Here is a 16,018-nt window from a genome sequence, read left to right as displayed (position 1 = left end):
TAGATAGATAGATAGATGATAGATAGATAGATAGATAGATAGATAGATAGATAGATAGATAGGTAGGTAGGTAGGTAGATGATAGAGAGAAGATAGATGGATGATAGATGGATGGATGGATGGATGGATGGATGGATGGATGGATGGATAGATAGATAGATAGATAGATAGATAGATGGATGGATGGATAGATAGATAGATAGATAGATAGATAGATAGATAGATAGATAGATGATTGATAGATAGATGATAGATAGATGATTGATAGATAGATGATAGATAGATAGATGATAGATAGATAGATGATAGACAGACAGATAATGTTCTTATAAGTCTCATGTATTTCCATTAAATCATTTTGTTTACAGATTGCTTTTATCTTTTGTTCCAAATCCAAAACTAGGTTTAGTTTGTGCTTTCTTTCTCATTTCAATTAGAAACAACTGTCTTTCAGTTTACTCATAGGATTTTATATTTACACCAGCAAGATAAACAGTCTCCTCATAAATGCTTTTGCTGGTGTCCTGTGTCTAATGTAATATCAGAAGTTAAATTGGTTTAGAAGAAACAGTTTGGGGGGAAAAAAGGCTGTATCAAATGTGTGGAAGATTATTTTTACATCAATCTGGAAAGTGTTCCTTCATTGCAAGTAAGGGGCAACAGGCTAACTTTCATTACCCAAGGGTTCCCTACACTCCAGGTTGCAGCCCAATACTGAGCCTTGAGGCATTTGGAACCAGGCTGCAGAAGTGGTGGGTGAGCGCATGTGTTCACAAATCCCCACTTGCGAGAAGCGAGTATGTTTGCTTGCACTCCATTTGTGCTAACAGCAGGGACACATGCCAACCACTTGTGCAAATAAAGCTTCACACACATGCACATTTGCCCACCACTCGTGTGGAACCATCCCCTCTTCCACCAACTCACAGTCCGCAAATACTGTCATGCCCCTATCGGAGCCTGACTCTGTGGGAGAAGACGAGCTGGAACTGGAGCCGACAGAGATTGAGGGGGCGGCTTCATTGGCTTTGGAGGAAAATGGGGAAGGGCAGGGCCAGTCAGGCCAGGGCCTTTCAAGATTAGGACAGCTTGTAGGCAGGGAGGAACAGGGGCAGGATGACTAAGAGAGGCTAAGCAGTGAACATGAGAGACAGAGCTCAGGCAATGATCAAGGACCACCCCCTCTTGATCCGAGACCATGGAGAGTGGAGAAAAGGTGAGAACAGCACAGATTGAGCAGCATACTCAGGAGAAAAGTGCCCCGCCCCTCTTCACAAGGCACACCTGAGGAATGAGACTTAAGGAGATGCTGTGGAGAGGAGCATTTGTTGGGAACAAAGGCTGAATGTTGAGTGCCGAGTGTTGTAGAGTGGCGGAACAACTGAGGCGAACATGGAGCAAGCTTCAGCTTTTACTTTATTGTAACAATAAAGGGTTGCCACGGCTGCTGCACTAACAAGGCAGCCAGCTGGCGGACAACAGCTGATGCCATTTGACAGCTCCCTTTTATAGCCAGCTGTCAAATGGCATCAGCCAATAGGAATGGTCCGTGTTCCCGCTGGAAACATGGACCAGAGTGAAGACTTCAGCTCAGTCTTTTACGAATGCCACACTCCTTTCCCCCAGAACGGAGCATGTGTAGTCCTTCAGGTAACTCGGGCGCTTACGCAGGCAGCCAGATCTTCTAGGCTCCAACGGAGCTGCTGCTGGAAGGAACTTCTCTGCTTGTCGGGCATTTTCTGGTGCCGACAAAACTGGTGCCTTGGCTTCAGGCAGCTCTGGGTGAGGGACCGATGACTGCTCACGTAGGCTTGCATCACTGTCAGGTTCATGGGAAGTTTCTTCGGGCGCCGGTGGCTTTTCTGCCACAGGAACATCCTGAGGGCCATCTGCAGACGAACTCCAGTGCCTTCTAAGTTGATCGATATGGCAGCGCCAAATGCGCCTGTCTTGCAGTTGGACCCTGTAAGACTTAGGACTGGTTACTGCCACAATCCGCCCAGGCATCCACAAAGGGTGCCCTGCATAGTTCCTGCCATAGACCTGGTCACTCTCAGCAAACTCCCTTGTTTGGCTATTTGATCCTAGGGGCGTGACTGGGGCATAATATGGATGGAGTCTGTCTAAAGTAGTCCTCAGATGTCTACCCATGAGAAGTTCATCTGGAGACCTATTAGTGGTGGCACAGGGAGTCATGTGCTGGGTTAGAAGATGCTTAGCGATCCTAGAGTGCCAATCTATGGGTCCAAGCCTTTCCAGGACCGCTTTAGCACTCTGACTGCCCTTTTCAGTCAGACCATTACTGGCAGGGTGGAAAGGAGCTGTAAGTGCATGCCTGATCCCCAGGTTAGCTAGGAAGACCTCAAATTCACAAGAAGTAAACTGGGGGCCGTTATCAGACACAATGGTGTCAGGGAGGCCATGGGTAGCGAATATCCTTGATAGAGCCTTAGAGACAGCTTCTGAAGTTGTGGTGGTCATCAAGGTCAGCTCTACCCATTTAGAAAAAGAATCAACCATCACCAGGAATGTACGCCCATGAAAAGGGCCAGCCAGATCAATATGCACACAGGACCACGGGGTCCCAGAATCTTCCCACCTGCCTGGAGTGGATGTTGGTGGAGCAGGTCTGGTAGCTTGGCATGGCTGACAAGCATTCACCCAACTTGTAATCTGAGCATCCATGCCTGGCCACCATACATAACTGCGAGCTAGGGCCTTCATCCTGACAATGCCGGGATGCCCTTCATGCAGGACCGTTAAAACTGAGGCTTGCAACGTGGAAGGGATAACTACCCTAGTTCCCCAAAGTAAACAGCCTTGCAAAGAAGACAGTTCTTGCTGGCGAGTTTTGAAGGGCACGAATTCGGGGGCATAAGGAACTGCAGGCCACCCCCTTCCCACCCAGTCAAGGACTTGGGCAATTACCTTGTCCCTGGAAGAGTGGGCAGAGATATCAAGGGCGGTGATGGGAAGGTTGAGATTGTTGATCAGGAACACAGCATTAGTTGGTGCAGGTTCCTCAACAGGAACAGGCAGGGGGCAGTGGCTAAGGGCATCAGCGTGGCAGAGGCTCTTGCCAGCTTGATGAACCAGTGTATAGTAATAGGCAGCCAGAAATAAAGTCCACCTGGTCATTCTTGGAGACAAAATCTGAGCAGTTTGTCTATCGCCTGACAGAAGACCTAACAGAGGCTTATGATCTGTAACTAACTCGAAATGGTGTCCATATAGAAACTCATGGAATTTTTTGACAGAAGCAACTGCAGCCAAAGCCTCCTTGTCAATTTGGCTGTAGTTGTGCTCAGCTGGGGAAAAAGTTCTGGAGAAAAAGGCTATGGGTGCCTCAGAACCATTAGGCAGTCTATGACTTGTAATGGTTCCTATGCCAAAAGGAGAAGCATCTGCTACTAAAACTAAAGGTAAATGCTTGTTAAATTGGATCAGAACAGCATCGGATGTAAGCAATGATTTGACTGCATGGAAAGCATGGGCTTCCTTAGGTCCCCAGTGCCAGGGGGATTGCTTATCCAAGAGTCTATGCAGAGGTTCTGCAATGGAAGCCTTATGTGGCAAAAACGAAGCGTAGAAGTTAAGAAGTCCTAAAAAAGCCTGGAGCTCGGTTTTGTTAGTTGGTGTGGGTGCCTCATGAATAGCCCTTACTTTGGATTCAATTGGGTGAATACCAGAGGCGTCAATTCTGTATCCCAAAGATTTGACCTGTGGGGTGGCAATAGTGCACTTCTCTTTCTTTAACTTAAGACCATACTTCCTGAAACAATCAAGGACTCCTTTGACTTTTTGCAGTAACTGAGGCTTGTCAGGAGCAGATATTAAAATGTCATCAAAATAAGGAATTACGCCAGGTAATCCTTAAAGTAGTCTTTCCATTAATGATTGGAAAATTCCTGGGGCCACACTTATGCCAAATTGGAGGCACCTACATTTAAAAGCGCCCCTGTGCATTAAAATAGTTTGTAGTTCAGTGGCTATGTCATCAACAGGGAACTGTTGATAGGCCTGTGACATGTCTAATTTTGTGAAAATGGTTCCTGGCTCAAAAGAATGCAGCAGGTGCTGGATAACTGGGACTGGATAAGCGCTGATTTGTAAATATTTATTCAAAGAGCTCTTGTAATCCGTGCAGATTCTTAAGCTACTATCTTTCTTCAGGGGTGTCAGTATTGGGGTTTCCCATTTTGTGAATTCCACAGGCTCTAATATACCCTGTTTAATTAATTTGTCAAGCTCCATGTCTAGTTTGGGGCGGATTGCAAAAGGTACCCTTCGAGGCTTTAAATGGATTGGTACTGCCAGAGGGTCCAAGTTGAAAGATATTGGGGTTCCTGAGTAACAGCATACATCAGCATAATCATTAAGCAAGGCATCCACTTCAGCATTTGCAATAGAGTGGATTCCGCTTATATGAAGGCCAAGGGCAGGGAACCAGTCTAACCCCAACAGGCTTGGGAGGGCACCATCCACTACCACTAAAGGCAAGTGACCTTTAAAATTTTGAAATTGAATAAAAAACTTGCCTTTTCCGATGACTGGGATGGTTCTGCCTTGGTAGTCATGTAGGGTTAATTGGCAGCCGTGAAGCCTCTTCTTATCCATTCTGGGAAGCAGTTGTTTCAAGGTGCTCCATGAGATGATGGACAGTGCTGAGCCAGTGTCAACTTCCATCCTGCAAGGTTTCCCTTCTATAGAAACAAAAACACTGATTTTGTTAGAGCCTTTGTTAGTCAGCTTGGCTTGATAGCAGGTGAAACAGTCTTCAATTTGTTTTTGGAAATGCTGAGTTGTCTGAGGCTTTGGGGCAAAAGTCTTTCTTGCTTGACAGATCCTGGCTAAATGACCCTTCCTCTGCCATTTTAGACAAATGGCATTCCTGAACTTGCAGGATGTCCTGAGGTGGTTTCCCCCACAGCTTAGACAAATGGGCTGAGACCGTGGAGGTTGATTGGGGGGTTGACCTGTTTTCCCTTTGGCTGGTTTTGGGTTGCCTGAGGCGATTTACATCACTAGCCTCTTCATAGCCTTCTTCTGTGGAGACTTCATCGTAATGGATAGCCATCCATTACGCTTCTCTGGCTAATTGGATTTCCCTGAATTTCTGCTGCTGAAAGTGCTGATAGTTCAGTAGCTTGAGACTCTTCAATTGCTAATTTAAGGGTTAAATCCCCTTTAGCCAATAGACGCCTTTGTAGCCTTAAATCCCTGACTCCAAAAACTAGTTGGTCTAATAACATGTCCTCCAGATAGTCTCTAAACCCACAGTACAAGGCATCTGTTCATAGGGCAGCCATGTACCCTTAGGGCAGCCATGTACCCTCTCTCCCTCAGCCTGAATCCATCTTCTAAAAGCATGACACCTGGCAATTCGGGATGGCTTAGGGGAATAGTGGTTAGAAAGAATTTCCTGCAATTCTTTCCCTGGAACAATCTTAATTGAACACGGAGCCAATAATGCCGTATCAGTGTCAAACACTGTGGCTCCGCAAAAACTTAAAAAGTAGGACTTTTTCCTATGGTCGGAAATGTCAGCGAGGTCTATGGCATCTAAGAAACAGTCAAATTGGTTTCTGTAGGATTCCCATGTTTCTGCTGTCGGACTGAAAGGTGGGAACGCAGGGTTCAAAGTCATCTCGACTCAGCGGTGCCGGATCTTCTGAGGAAAGTTGAAATTCGCGCTCGCGAATAGTGACAGTAAGCTCTTAAAGTGACATACAGCTCGGTAGTGGCTTCGGCTCTTTTTGTAGTGACTTCGCTCAGTGATTCTTTGCCCGGTTGCCTCTTATATGTATCCTGCCCTCGTCGCCAGTGTTGTAGAGCGGCGAAATAACTGAGGCGAACACAGAGCAAGCTTCAGCTTTTACTTTATTGCAACAATAAAGGGTTGCCGCGGCTGCTGCGCTAACAAGGCAGCCAGCTGGCGGACAACAGCTGATGCCGTTTGACAGCTCCCTTTTATAGCCAGCTGTCAAATGGCATCAGCCAATAGGAACGGTCCATGTTCCCGCTGGAAACACGGACCGGAGTGAAGACTTCAGCTCAGTCTTTTCCGAACGCCACACCGACTTTTGAACTTTCTTGGATTCCTTGCATTCTTTCTGACTTTCTGGACTAATTAACTGGATCCTTTGCTTCCTGAACACCTTATTTTATCCTGCTGGATTTATTGCTGTGCATCTGTGGTGTCCACAGTGCTGGGCAGGACTATTTGCAGCCAGAGGCTGTTTGAGGTGTATGTATGGGAGGAAGTTGTCATCACTTTGCTTTGGGACTTGCCAGAAACATGGGAGCCTTTGGGGAAATTTGGGGCAAAAAGGGGCAGTTTGAACTGCCAACTGCCTGTGTTATTTCTGTGTCATGCCCTGGGTCATCACAGGTTGGGGAACTCTGTGTTACAGGACAAGATACATGTTACACACCTCTGTTCTATAGAGGTGAACAACTTTTTTTAAAAAAAGAATTATTGTTTTTCTTAATCTGGTGCTGAGACATGTCCCTCATTCCTGCTGAACTGTAGACATCCCTACTTTCAACATATAAGATGGCTGTCTGTTACAATCAATAAATTAATTCATTGTTCAGTCCAGTTGGAATATTAATTTCTGTTGATCATTGAGTCAGAGATCTTGGGTTCGGTAACTGAAATATTCCTTAAAAATAAAATGTACTCATTTTTGGAAAAACACAAAGTCTGAAGCAACGATCTCAAATGTAGTCAGCATTCCAAATTTAGAATTAAAATTCCTTCTGTCTCACATGGGCAATTGAACGTGTCCTCGCTTCATTATTTTCCTGCTGAAAAGATAGAGAGAGAAGCTTCATCTAGAGTCTGACTGATACTTTTCAGGAACTGTTATATTCCATCAGGTCAATAACACAAATATTCCCAAAGCTCTTTCCGGCACAATAGCTTGTAATGGCTTCAAAAGAGCTGTCAAATTTGATCATGTCAGTAAACAGCTTTGATTTGGCTGTTTTCCCTTGCTTTCTTCAGTTTATGTAGCAGGAAGAATAACTCTGAAACATGTGATTAAGGAACACAGAGGTTTACTTCCTTCTCTTCCCTAGGCGTTGCAAAGTTTAGAGCTGGCTGATGCTGTAAACTTTATGGATGTTGCAATTTTATAAGAACATCCCTGCAGGACAATCTTACGTTGTCTTAGGAGAGACTGCAAATGGATGGACTGTCTTCAGACATTTTAGAAAAAAATCAACTACAGTAGTTTATTTTTCCTTACCCCCTGAATTGATAATAATTGGTCATATTTAATCAAGTCATTTTACCATTATTTCTGAATCAAAAATTATGATTTGAAAAGATCCTTCAAACTAGGGCTTGAAACAAAATAAGCATATCTTGCTTTGCAATGTTGGCTTGAAAGGTCTCCAGACTACAGTTTTCTGGTTCAGATACAAGGAGAAAAAAAACAATCATTTTATCAATCCCAGAATGTTTATGGGTAAAATCAATGAGTTTATCTGATTGTACAAAAACAACCACTATGTTTATTACTGATCTTGTCATGTAAACACAGCCAGTTTTATTTGACTCAGGAAACTGGATGTTTTTTCTTCCCTATAATGGCAGAGTTGGAGACGTCAGAAGTCAACTGGGCTCTATTTCATCCCCCATCCGAATCTGCTATAGAACCATTTCTCATCACCCAAGGGTGGAGAGAAGGAGAAAGGATTGTTTAACTGGGCATTTGTATGAAAAACCAGAACTGGTTTTGTTTCTTCAGTACCAACATGGTGTATCCAATAAAAAAATAACTTTCAGGAATTCAATTCTCCCAAGAGTGTTTCCTTGTTTTGTGTTTGCTAATTGGACAGTTGACATTGACAGGAATTTGAAGTTGATGGTCTCTTGATTGTCTACAGAGATTCTCAATCACCCAGGTTATGATTTTCCCAAAGATGGTTTTTCCAAAAGGCAAGTGGATTTTCTTGTTCTTGTTCTTTCTTTGAAAATGTTTCATTTCTCATCCAAGAAGCTTGAGCTGAATTGAATGAATTAAAGAAGCTTCTTGAAGCAAAATGTTTTCAAAAGAAAAGAAAAAAACAAGGAAGCCCATTGACTTTTGGAAAAAGCATCTTTGGGACAACCATGACCTGGATGATTGAGAATCTCTGTGGACAACCAAAAGACCATCGTCTTCAAATTCCTGTAAATGTCAATGTCAACCGACAATTAACAAACCCAAAACACGGAAAAACTCTTGGGAGAATTGAATTCCATAAAGTAAAACTTTATTGGATACACCATGTTAGTACTGAAGAAACAAAACCAGCTCTAATTTTTCCATGCAAATGCTTGCCCAGTTAAACAGTGACTTCCCATTCTCCCCACCCCTGGGTGATCACATTGTCCAATTATGAAACATTCTTTTGTTCGGGGAACACTCCATCTCTTTCTCAAGCATCTGCACCAGTGAGAAAGAGATGGACTGTTCCCATAACAAAAGAATGTGTCAATCATTTGTCAACCTTGGAAGCTTCGAGGTTGCCACATTCAGTGCCTGGGAATTTGGGAGGGGGGATTTCATAGTGGGGTAGAAGACTATACTAACAACGTTCTTTCTGAGAGAGTCAAGGACATGTTGCTCTGCAGCTGAAGGGGAATGACTGGGAGGATGGCTCCAATTGAGACAAAGATTTGATTGGGCCATGTGATGGACTGATGGGTACAGGGATTGGATCTTTGAATACTGTTTTGGGAAGGGAAAACCCAGAACTCTCAGATTTGGGTTAATGTCAGTGTTTCAGCTAACCAACTCCAAACCAGTAAACTCCAAGACAAGCAATTCCTCAAAGTTCCATTTTATTAGAGTTGTCATATTGGCACATATGGGAAAAACCCAAATTGGAGGGTTCCAGATTTTCCCTTCCCAAAAGAGAATTCAAAGATCCATCCCCTGCACCCATCAATCCATCACATGGCCCAATCTAATCTTCGTCCCATCTGAAGACGTCCTCCCAGTCACTTCTCTCCAGGTGCAGAGTAACATGTCCTTGACTCTCTGAGAAAGAATGTTGTTGAGTCTAATCTTCCACCTCTCTATGAAATCCCTCCTCCCACCTTCCCAGGCACTGAATGCGGCAGCCTCAAAGCTTCCAAGGCTGACATAATGTTCCACTGGAAAATGTGATCACCCAGGGGTGGGGAGAACGGGAAGTTGCCCTTTGGAAAAAGCACATTTGGTCCCTTGGTTGTTCTGTTTTGCCAAAGGAAGAGGGAGATTTAAGAAACCGTCAGAGGATTTCTAGGGATTTTCAGTACCTTGTCATGATGAAATGCAGTATCTTGCAATGTGATTTAATTCACACAAGACCATACCCAACCAGAGACTTTGTTTTAACTTGAAGGGGGAAACCTCTTCCATGACAACAGAAGTCACTTGATAAAATGGGAAAATGCAGGGCTTGCCTTGAGTCACATTCGTTGTGTCTTACCGCTTTTTTGTTAGAATAGCTGCTTGGGGAACTGGAGTTGCCCACAGGATAGGATGAAACAAAGAAAACAATCGTGCATTTTCCTCCACTTGCAACTGAAAGCTTTCACTTTTCAGAACCAAACCTAAAATCCACTGAGACCAGTAAGGACAGCACTGTTGGAGAGTGCTTTGATTCCATGGGTCACTAATAACCAACTCTGCTGAAAACCTTTCTTTTAGAAATCATAGTTCTTACAGGAACCGCTAGCAGATTGTCCTTGAGAAAAGTCAAGCTGGTATTCTTTTTTCAATCGTTTTATCCTCCCACTCCTTCTCTACTCTCCTTTGCAAATATCTCTGCCTCTCTCAAATGGGGCAAGCTTGTCTTTGTCACTGCACTGCTATCTCCGTTGTTTGCCTTAATGGCTTTGGATAGAGTGCAATGGTTTGATTGATTTTATATATATATATAAGTTGTCAGGCAAATGCAGGGGGAGTACGCTGTTGTGCCAAGAAGCCCCTGCAGATAAGCCCTTGAAAATGAGCCCTTGAGGCTCTTCTTTCTTCCTCTTTCTCTTCCTCCTCCACCTTCTTTTTAAAACTTCTTTCCAATCTTGGAGAAGTCAAAAGTTATGAAGAATTTCAGCACCGAATTTCAGAAAAAGGGACAGAATCATGCTCGGTATTAGCGCAGGCTGAAGAAGCTTTTTGGATGAGAAGCGAAATATCTTCCAAAAAAAAAAAAAAAAACCCGAAGAAAGTTGCCTCCCACCTGTGGGACAACATAGGCTGATGAGTTTTCAAAAGAGTACCATCTCTCAGTTGAGTTGAACTTCAATCTATCCAGGCTGGCATTTCCTAAGTATTGAAATATGTTAGTGTGTAAAAAATGTTAGTTTTATTATACACAAAAAATGACAGTATACACAGCAAATGACATAACTATGCTGGGTTTCGTATCACAAATCACTAGTCGAACACTTCCCACTGTATCAGTGGATTATGCAAGCAGATCCCAGTCAGGTGGCCTTCTGCAGCTGACCAATGGTGATCTTGTCAGCACCAATTGTTTTTAAGTTCTTGCCAAAGTCTTTAGGCACAGGACCCAGTGTCCCGAGTACCACTGGAACCACCTGAACTGGTTTATGCCAGAGTCTCTGCAGTTCGATTCTCCAGTCCTGATATCTGGTGAATTTTTCAAGTGAAACATTGCCATACCTGGTAGTAGCAGAATCGACGATCCACACTTTTATCTTCTCCACAATTGTGATATCCAGGGTATTGTGTTCCAAAACTTTGTCAGTCTGTATTCAGAAGTCCCACAGTAGTTTTGCATGCTCATTTTCGACCACTTTTTCAGTTCTTTGCTACAGGAAGATTGTGACACAAGTTCCAGTGGACCATTTGAACGATTGTGTTGTGACGTTGTTTGTACTCAGTCTGAGCAACAGCTCAGTATATGATTGATGGTTCCGTCCGCTTCTTTGCAGAGTCTGCATTTGGGGTCATCAGCAGATTTTTCTATTCTAGCTTTGATTGCATTTGTCCTGATGGCTTGTTCTTGGGCTGAAAGAATCAGGCCTTCTGTTTCTTTCTTCAGTGTTCCATTGGTCAGCCATAACCAGGTCTTTTCCTTATCTACTTTTCCTTGGATCTTTTCAAGGAACTGTCCATGCAGTGCTTTGTTACACCAACTGTCAGCCAGCATTGCTGTTTTCCTATATTGATCCTTAGTTTGCTGCACTTTGAGCAGCTTCCTATTGTTGACCTCCATCAAAGCTGATATTATTATTATTATTATTATTATTATTATTATTATTATTATTATTATTATTATTATTATTATTATTATTATTATTATTATTATTATTATTATTATTATTATTATTATTATTATTATTATTATTATTATTATTATTATTATTATTATTATTATTATTATTATTATTATTATTATTATTATGTCAGCAGAATTAGCATTATCATTTCTCATCAAATGGTATTAATAACATTTAGACATATACCGCTCCATAGTGCTTTTACAGCACTCTCTAAATGGTTTACAGAGCCAGCATTTCACCCCCAACAATCTAGGTCCTCATTTGATTCAGCCTTCCTCAAAAGGGTGGAAGGCTTGAATGGGTCAGGATTGAACTCCTGGTAGTGAGCAGAATTAGCCTGCAATAATGCACTCTAACCACTGTGCCAATTGTTCCCCTTTAGATTCCAGGGACGCGGTGGCTCAGTAGCTAAGACATTGAGCTTGTCAATCAGAAAGGTCGGCAGTTTGGCGGTTCAAATCCCTAGCACTACATAACGGAATGAGCTCCCGTTATTTGTCCCAGTTTCTGCCAACCTAGAAGTTCGAAAGGATGTAAAAATGCAAGTAGAAAAATAGGAGCCACTTCGGTGGGAAGGTAACAGTGTTCCATGCGCCTTTGGCATTTAGTCATTCCGGCCACATGACCACAGAGTTGTCTTAGGACAGCAATGGCTCTTCAGCTTTGTAATGGAGATGAGCACTTCCCCCTAGAGCCAGGATTGACCTGGGGGGACATTTCTCTGTGGACCACCAAAATTTTCTCACAGACCACCAGTGGTCCCAGGCATATTGATTGGCAACTACTGTTCTAGTCCAACCCCTTACTCAAGCAGGAGACCCTATACCATTTCAGACAAGTGGCTGTCTAGTCTCTTCTTAAAAGCCTCCAGTGATAAAGCAACCCATAACTTCTGAAGGCAAGCTGTTCCACTGGTTAATTGTTCTCACTCTCAGGAAATTTCTCCTTAGTTCTAGGTTGGTTTTCTCCTTGATTAGTTTCCAATCATTGTTTCTTGTCTGGCCTTCAGGTGCTTTGGAAAATAGGTTGAGTCCTTCTTTGTGGCAATTCTTCAAACCATGAAACAATGCTATCATATCACCCCCAGTCCTTTTCTCTAGACTAGGCATACCCAATTCCTCCAACCATTCTTCATATATTTTAGTCTCCAGGCCCTTAATCATCTTACTTGTTCTTCTCTGCACTCTTTCCAATGTCTCAACATTTTTTTTTATAATGCAGTAACCAAAACTGGATGCAGTATTCCTCACCTATACAGCATAGTTGTCTTTTGATTAATTTAGATCACCATACTAGCATGCTATATGCTTTTAATGTATTTGATTGGCTATTCCAACATTCCATGAATGCTCAATTACTTCTCATGGATCATGGGTTTAGTTTCCACTCAACTGGTTGTTGTAACAAGGAAGAATTGTTTCTTCGTGTAATCCTCTCTTACCTTTTTAAATAGTCAAGTTTCAGAGAGCGTGTCCCGGTGTTTCTTCTACTTCCCCAAACCAGATCAGCCTTGAATTTCCACTTATTTAATTTTCTCATTTATCCTTCAAGATCCATCATACCATATCTGCTTCAGCTGGTTTTCGCCGAAGTGCCTGGGATTAATTTGAGTACGAGAAGTCACTGGTTTTTCATTAAAAGGGTAAAATGCTTAGCCGAGATTGAATAATTGGCTCTTACAATATTCTTAACAGCTGCCCTCTTATGTGAGTGGTTCACAACACTTGACTTCTCAGCATCATTACACCCCTCCTCCATTTTTTTAAAAAAAAATTCCCATAATGGATGACTTCACTCAACGGTTTCAGAGGTAAAAGGTTTACAATCAGATTTTCGTGCAAAGCTGGGTCCTTCCATAAATCAAACTTTGAATATGCGTAATTCTCTCTTCCTTACCTAAAGTTTTTTGTGCACCTTGCATTCTACAAAATCAGCCACACACACACACACTCTCTCTCTCTTTCTTGTCTCTTGGAAGCAATTCTGAGTAATAGCTCAAGCACATGCCAGTATGCCATTTATAAACCAAGGAATGGTTTCATCACAAAGGCCTGCCAGTCTAAGCCAATTTATTATATGCTGTACAAGTGTTAAACTGCTTTAAATCAATAGTTAAGAAGACAGGGGAATACTCGGGGTGCAGTAAGTCATCATTTTAATGAAATATAGATTATTCCAAGACTATTAAAGAAGTGGTTGGGTGACAGGAAAATGGTGCACATTTTTTTTTCCTCAGTGTTAAACAAAACCCATCTATTTTAGTGGAGCAAAATCGATACGTAGCTATGACCTGCCATGTAACCTGAATGTGTAAGTAAATTTATAGGCAGAATTAGCCACTACTAAAGAGACAGGTTGTGTTACAGATCTGGCCTATTTCATCTGATCCAGTTAAGGGATAGGTTGTGGGAGGGACAGAGGTATGAAACCAATCAAGTCCCACACTTTGCTTAAAAGGCACTTCACTATGCAGCTGATAGCACCATGTGATGACTTTAGCATGGTTTGCAGTGTTGGAAGTAAAACCCATTTGGTTCAGTTCCAATCTGGGAGAGAAGCACTGGAAATAAAATGGAGTCTGGAGGCTGATTGAAAAGAAAGGTTCCATTTATCAATGAAGCAAAACCACCAACCACATGTGATTTTGGGACAGCTGACAAAATGGAGTTGAGAGTGGGTGGAGTTTTATACCTTCTTTGGATTTTGTATTTGAGCTTCCTGTTACTGTGCAGGAACATGACCTTTAATATTCTATTGACTGTTGTCAGATTCCTATGGGGTCATGACTGACTCTATAGGCAAAAGGGGAAATGCAAATCTGAGCTAATATTGTCAACCTTTTGTTTGTTGCTTATCTGGAGTTTCTGTCTGGCCCAGTCTTTCTGATGAATTACCAAATCTGCATTTCTAAAATCTGGCCTCCTCAGTTTCTACTTGGAGCATGGAAACTGGACTGGTTTCTGCCTCCCTTAAGATTTTTTTTATTTCTCCCTTAGGGGAAATATTTCATCCTGCCTTTTTAATATTTCCCAAAACATTTCTTTCTGGTGGGAAGGATGATGCCTACAGCAGGAACCCCGCTAAACCTGGTTGACTGTCTCCTTTTGCTGAAACCCCTTAAAATGTGCTGCCAGATTTCCTATATTTTGAATTTGTATTTGAATTCTTTATTGTCATTGTATGTACAGTATATACACAGTATGCATACAATGAAATTCACATAACACCCAGAGACCAGGCCCAACACACACACACACATGACAATCACCAAACACACCCCCAGCCACCAAAATTCCCCACTCCCTAAAAACACACAAGCATCCACACAACAGACCAAGTAATACTGTCCAACAGCTCACTGATGGTGGTCCTTAAGTTCACTGTTAAGTGCAATTATATCTCTGGGATCAAAACGGTTCAGAAAACGTGTGGTCCGAGTTTTAATTGTTCTGTATCTTGTGCCAGAAGGCAACAGTTCACAAAGATTGTAAGCAGGATGGGAAGAGTCTCTGAGAACGTTGTGCAACTTCCTCCAACAGTGAGATGCGAAGATGTCGTCCAGGGGTATTTTATATTTTGGTTGATTGTGTTATGTTTATTGGGATCATCCACAAATATTGAAGATCGGATGTTTCAAATGCACATGTACAAACACTAGACAGTACTATCCCTAACATTAGTCAATGAAAGAGAGCTGCTTTGCCAGATTTTGGGGGATGGCAGAGAAATGTTTCTGGAGAGAGGGGTGGCCCATGTTACCAGCTCTGCTGCCTTCAAAGGCAGAGATATCCCCACCCCCAAAATAAATCCTATTAAGGAAAGATCTTGGCTGTTAATCCAATTATCATGTAATGGAAGGGATTTTGTATCATTCAGACAATGAAATAAGATAGATCAGCCCACAGGCAAAGCACATGGGAGAAAATGTGTAGCTCAAGTTGAAATGAGGGATCCTTGAGCTTGGTTCTTTTCTTGCACATGTTTCTCATAGTACACTGATGATGTTACTTAGTCTGGGTAATGAAACATCTGCAACAAAACAGCCAAGCTCAGAGAGCACCAAGGATCCCTTGTATGAGATAAATCAATTACATGGGACATCACCCCCAATAACAAGGTCATGGATAATAACAGAACAGAACAGAATGTGGGATGGGATGGGATGGGATGGGATGGGATGGAATGGAATGGAATGGAATGTGGAATGGGATGGGACAGGATGGGATGGGATAGAATAGAATATGGAACGGAACGAAACAGAACAGAGTGGAGTGGAGTGGAATGGAAAAGAATAAAACACTATATTGTCACTTTAAATGTACACCAAACAGCACACATTAACATGAAAATTTGTTGCATTCAGCTCTCAAAGGATAACCATTATGAATATGCCCACATACACACACATATATGACACATAGAAACATCATATTCTAGTTTGAATATACATGGTGAAACAAAAAAAACAACAACACCAACAATCCTGTGAGTTTATAAGATGGATGGCAGAAGAAACAAAAATGTTACAGAATCTAGTAGTCCTGCCATAGATACTTCAAAACCTCATCTCAGAGGGGAGCAACAGAAACAGAAACCATGTTGTGGTTGTATGCGGCCTGTAACAATGCTTCGAGCTCTGTGAGACTGTGAGCTTAAATGTACTTTATGGAAGTACACCCAATTATTGTGGATCAGTTCATTCACCCTGATAGATTTTTTCCTGGATCC

This window comes from Notechis scutatus, chromosome 3 (genome assembly GCF_049901735.1).
Source record: "Notechis scutatus isolate UNSWTSFEM ecotype Mainland chromosome 3, rNotScu1.2, whole genome shotgun sequence".
Taxonomy (NCBI): Eukaryota; Metazoa; Chordata; class Lepidosauria; order Squamata; family Elapidae; genus Notechis; species Notechis scutatus.
Note: the sequence above shows the minus strand (reverse complement) of the source record.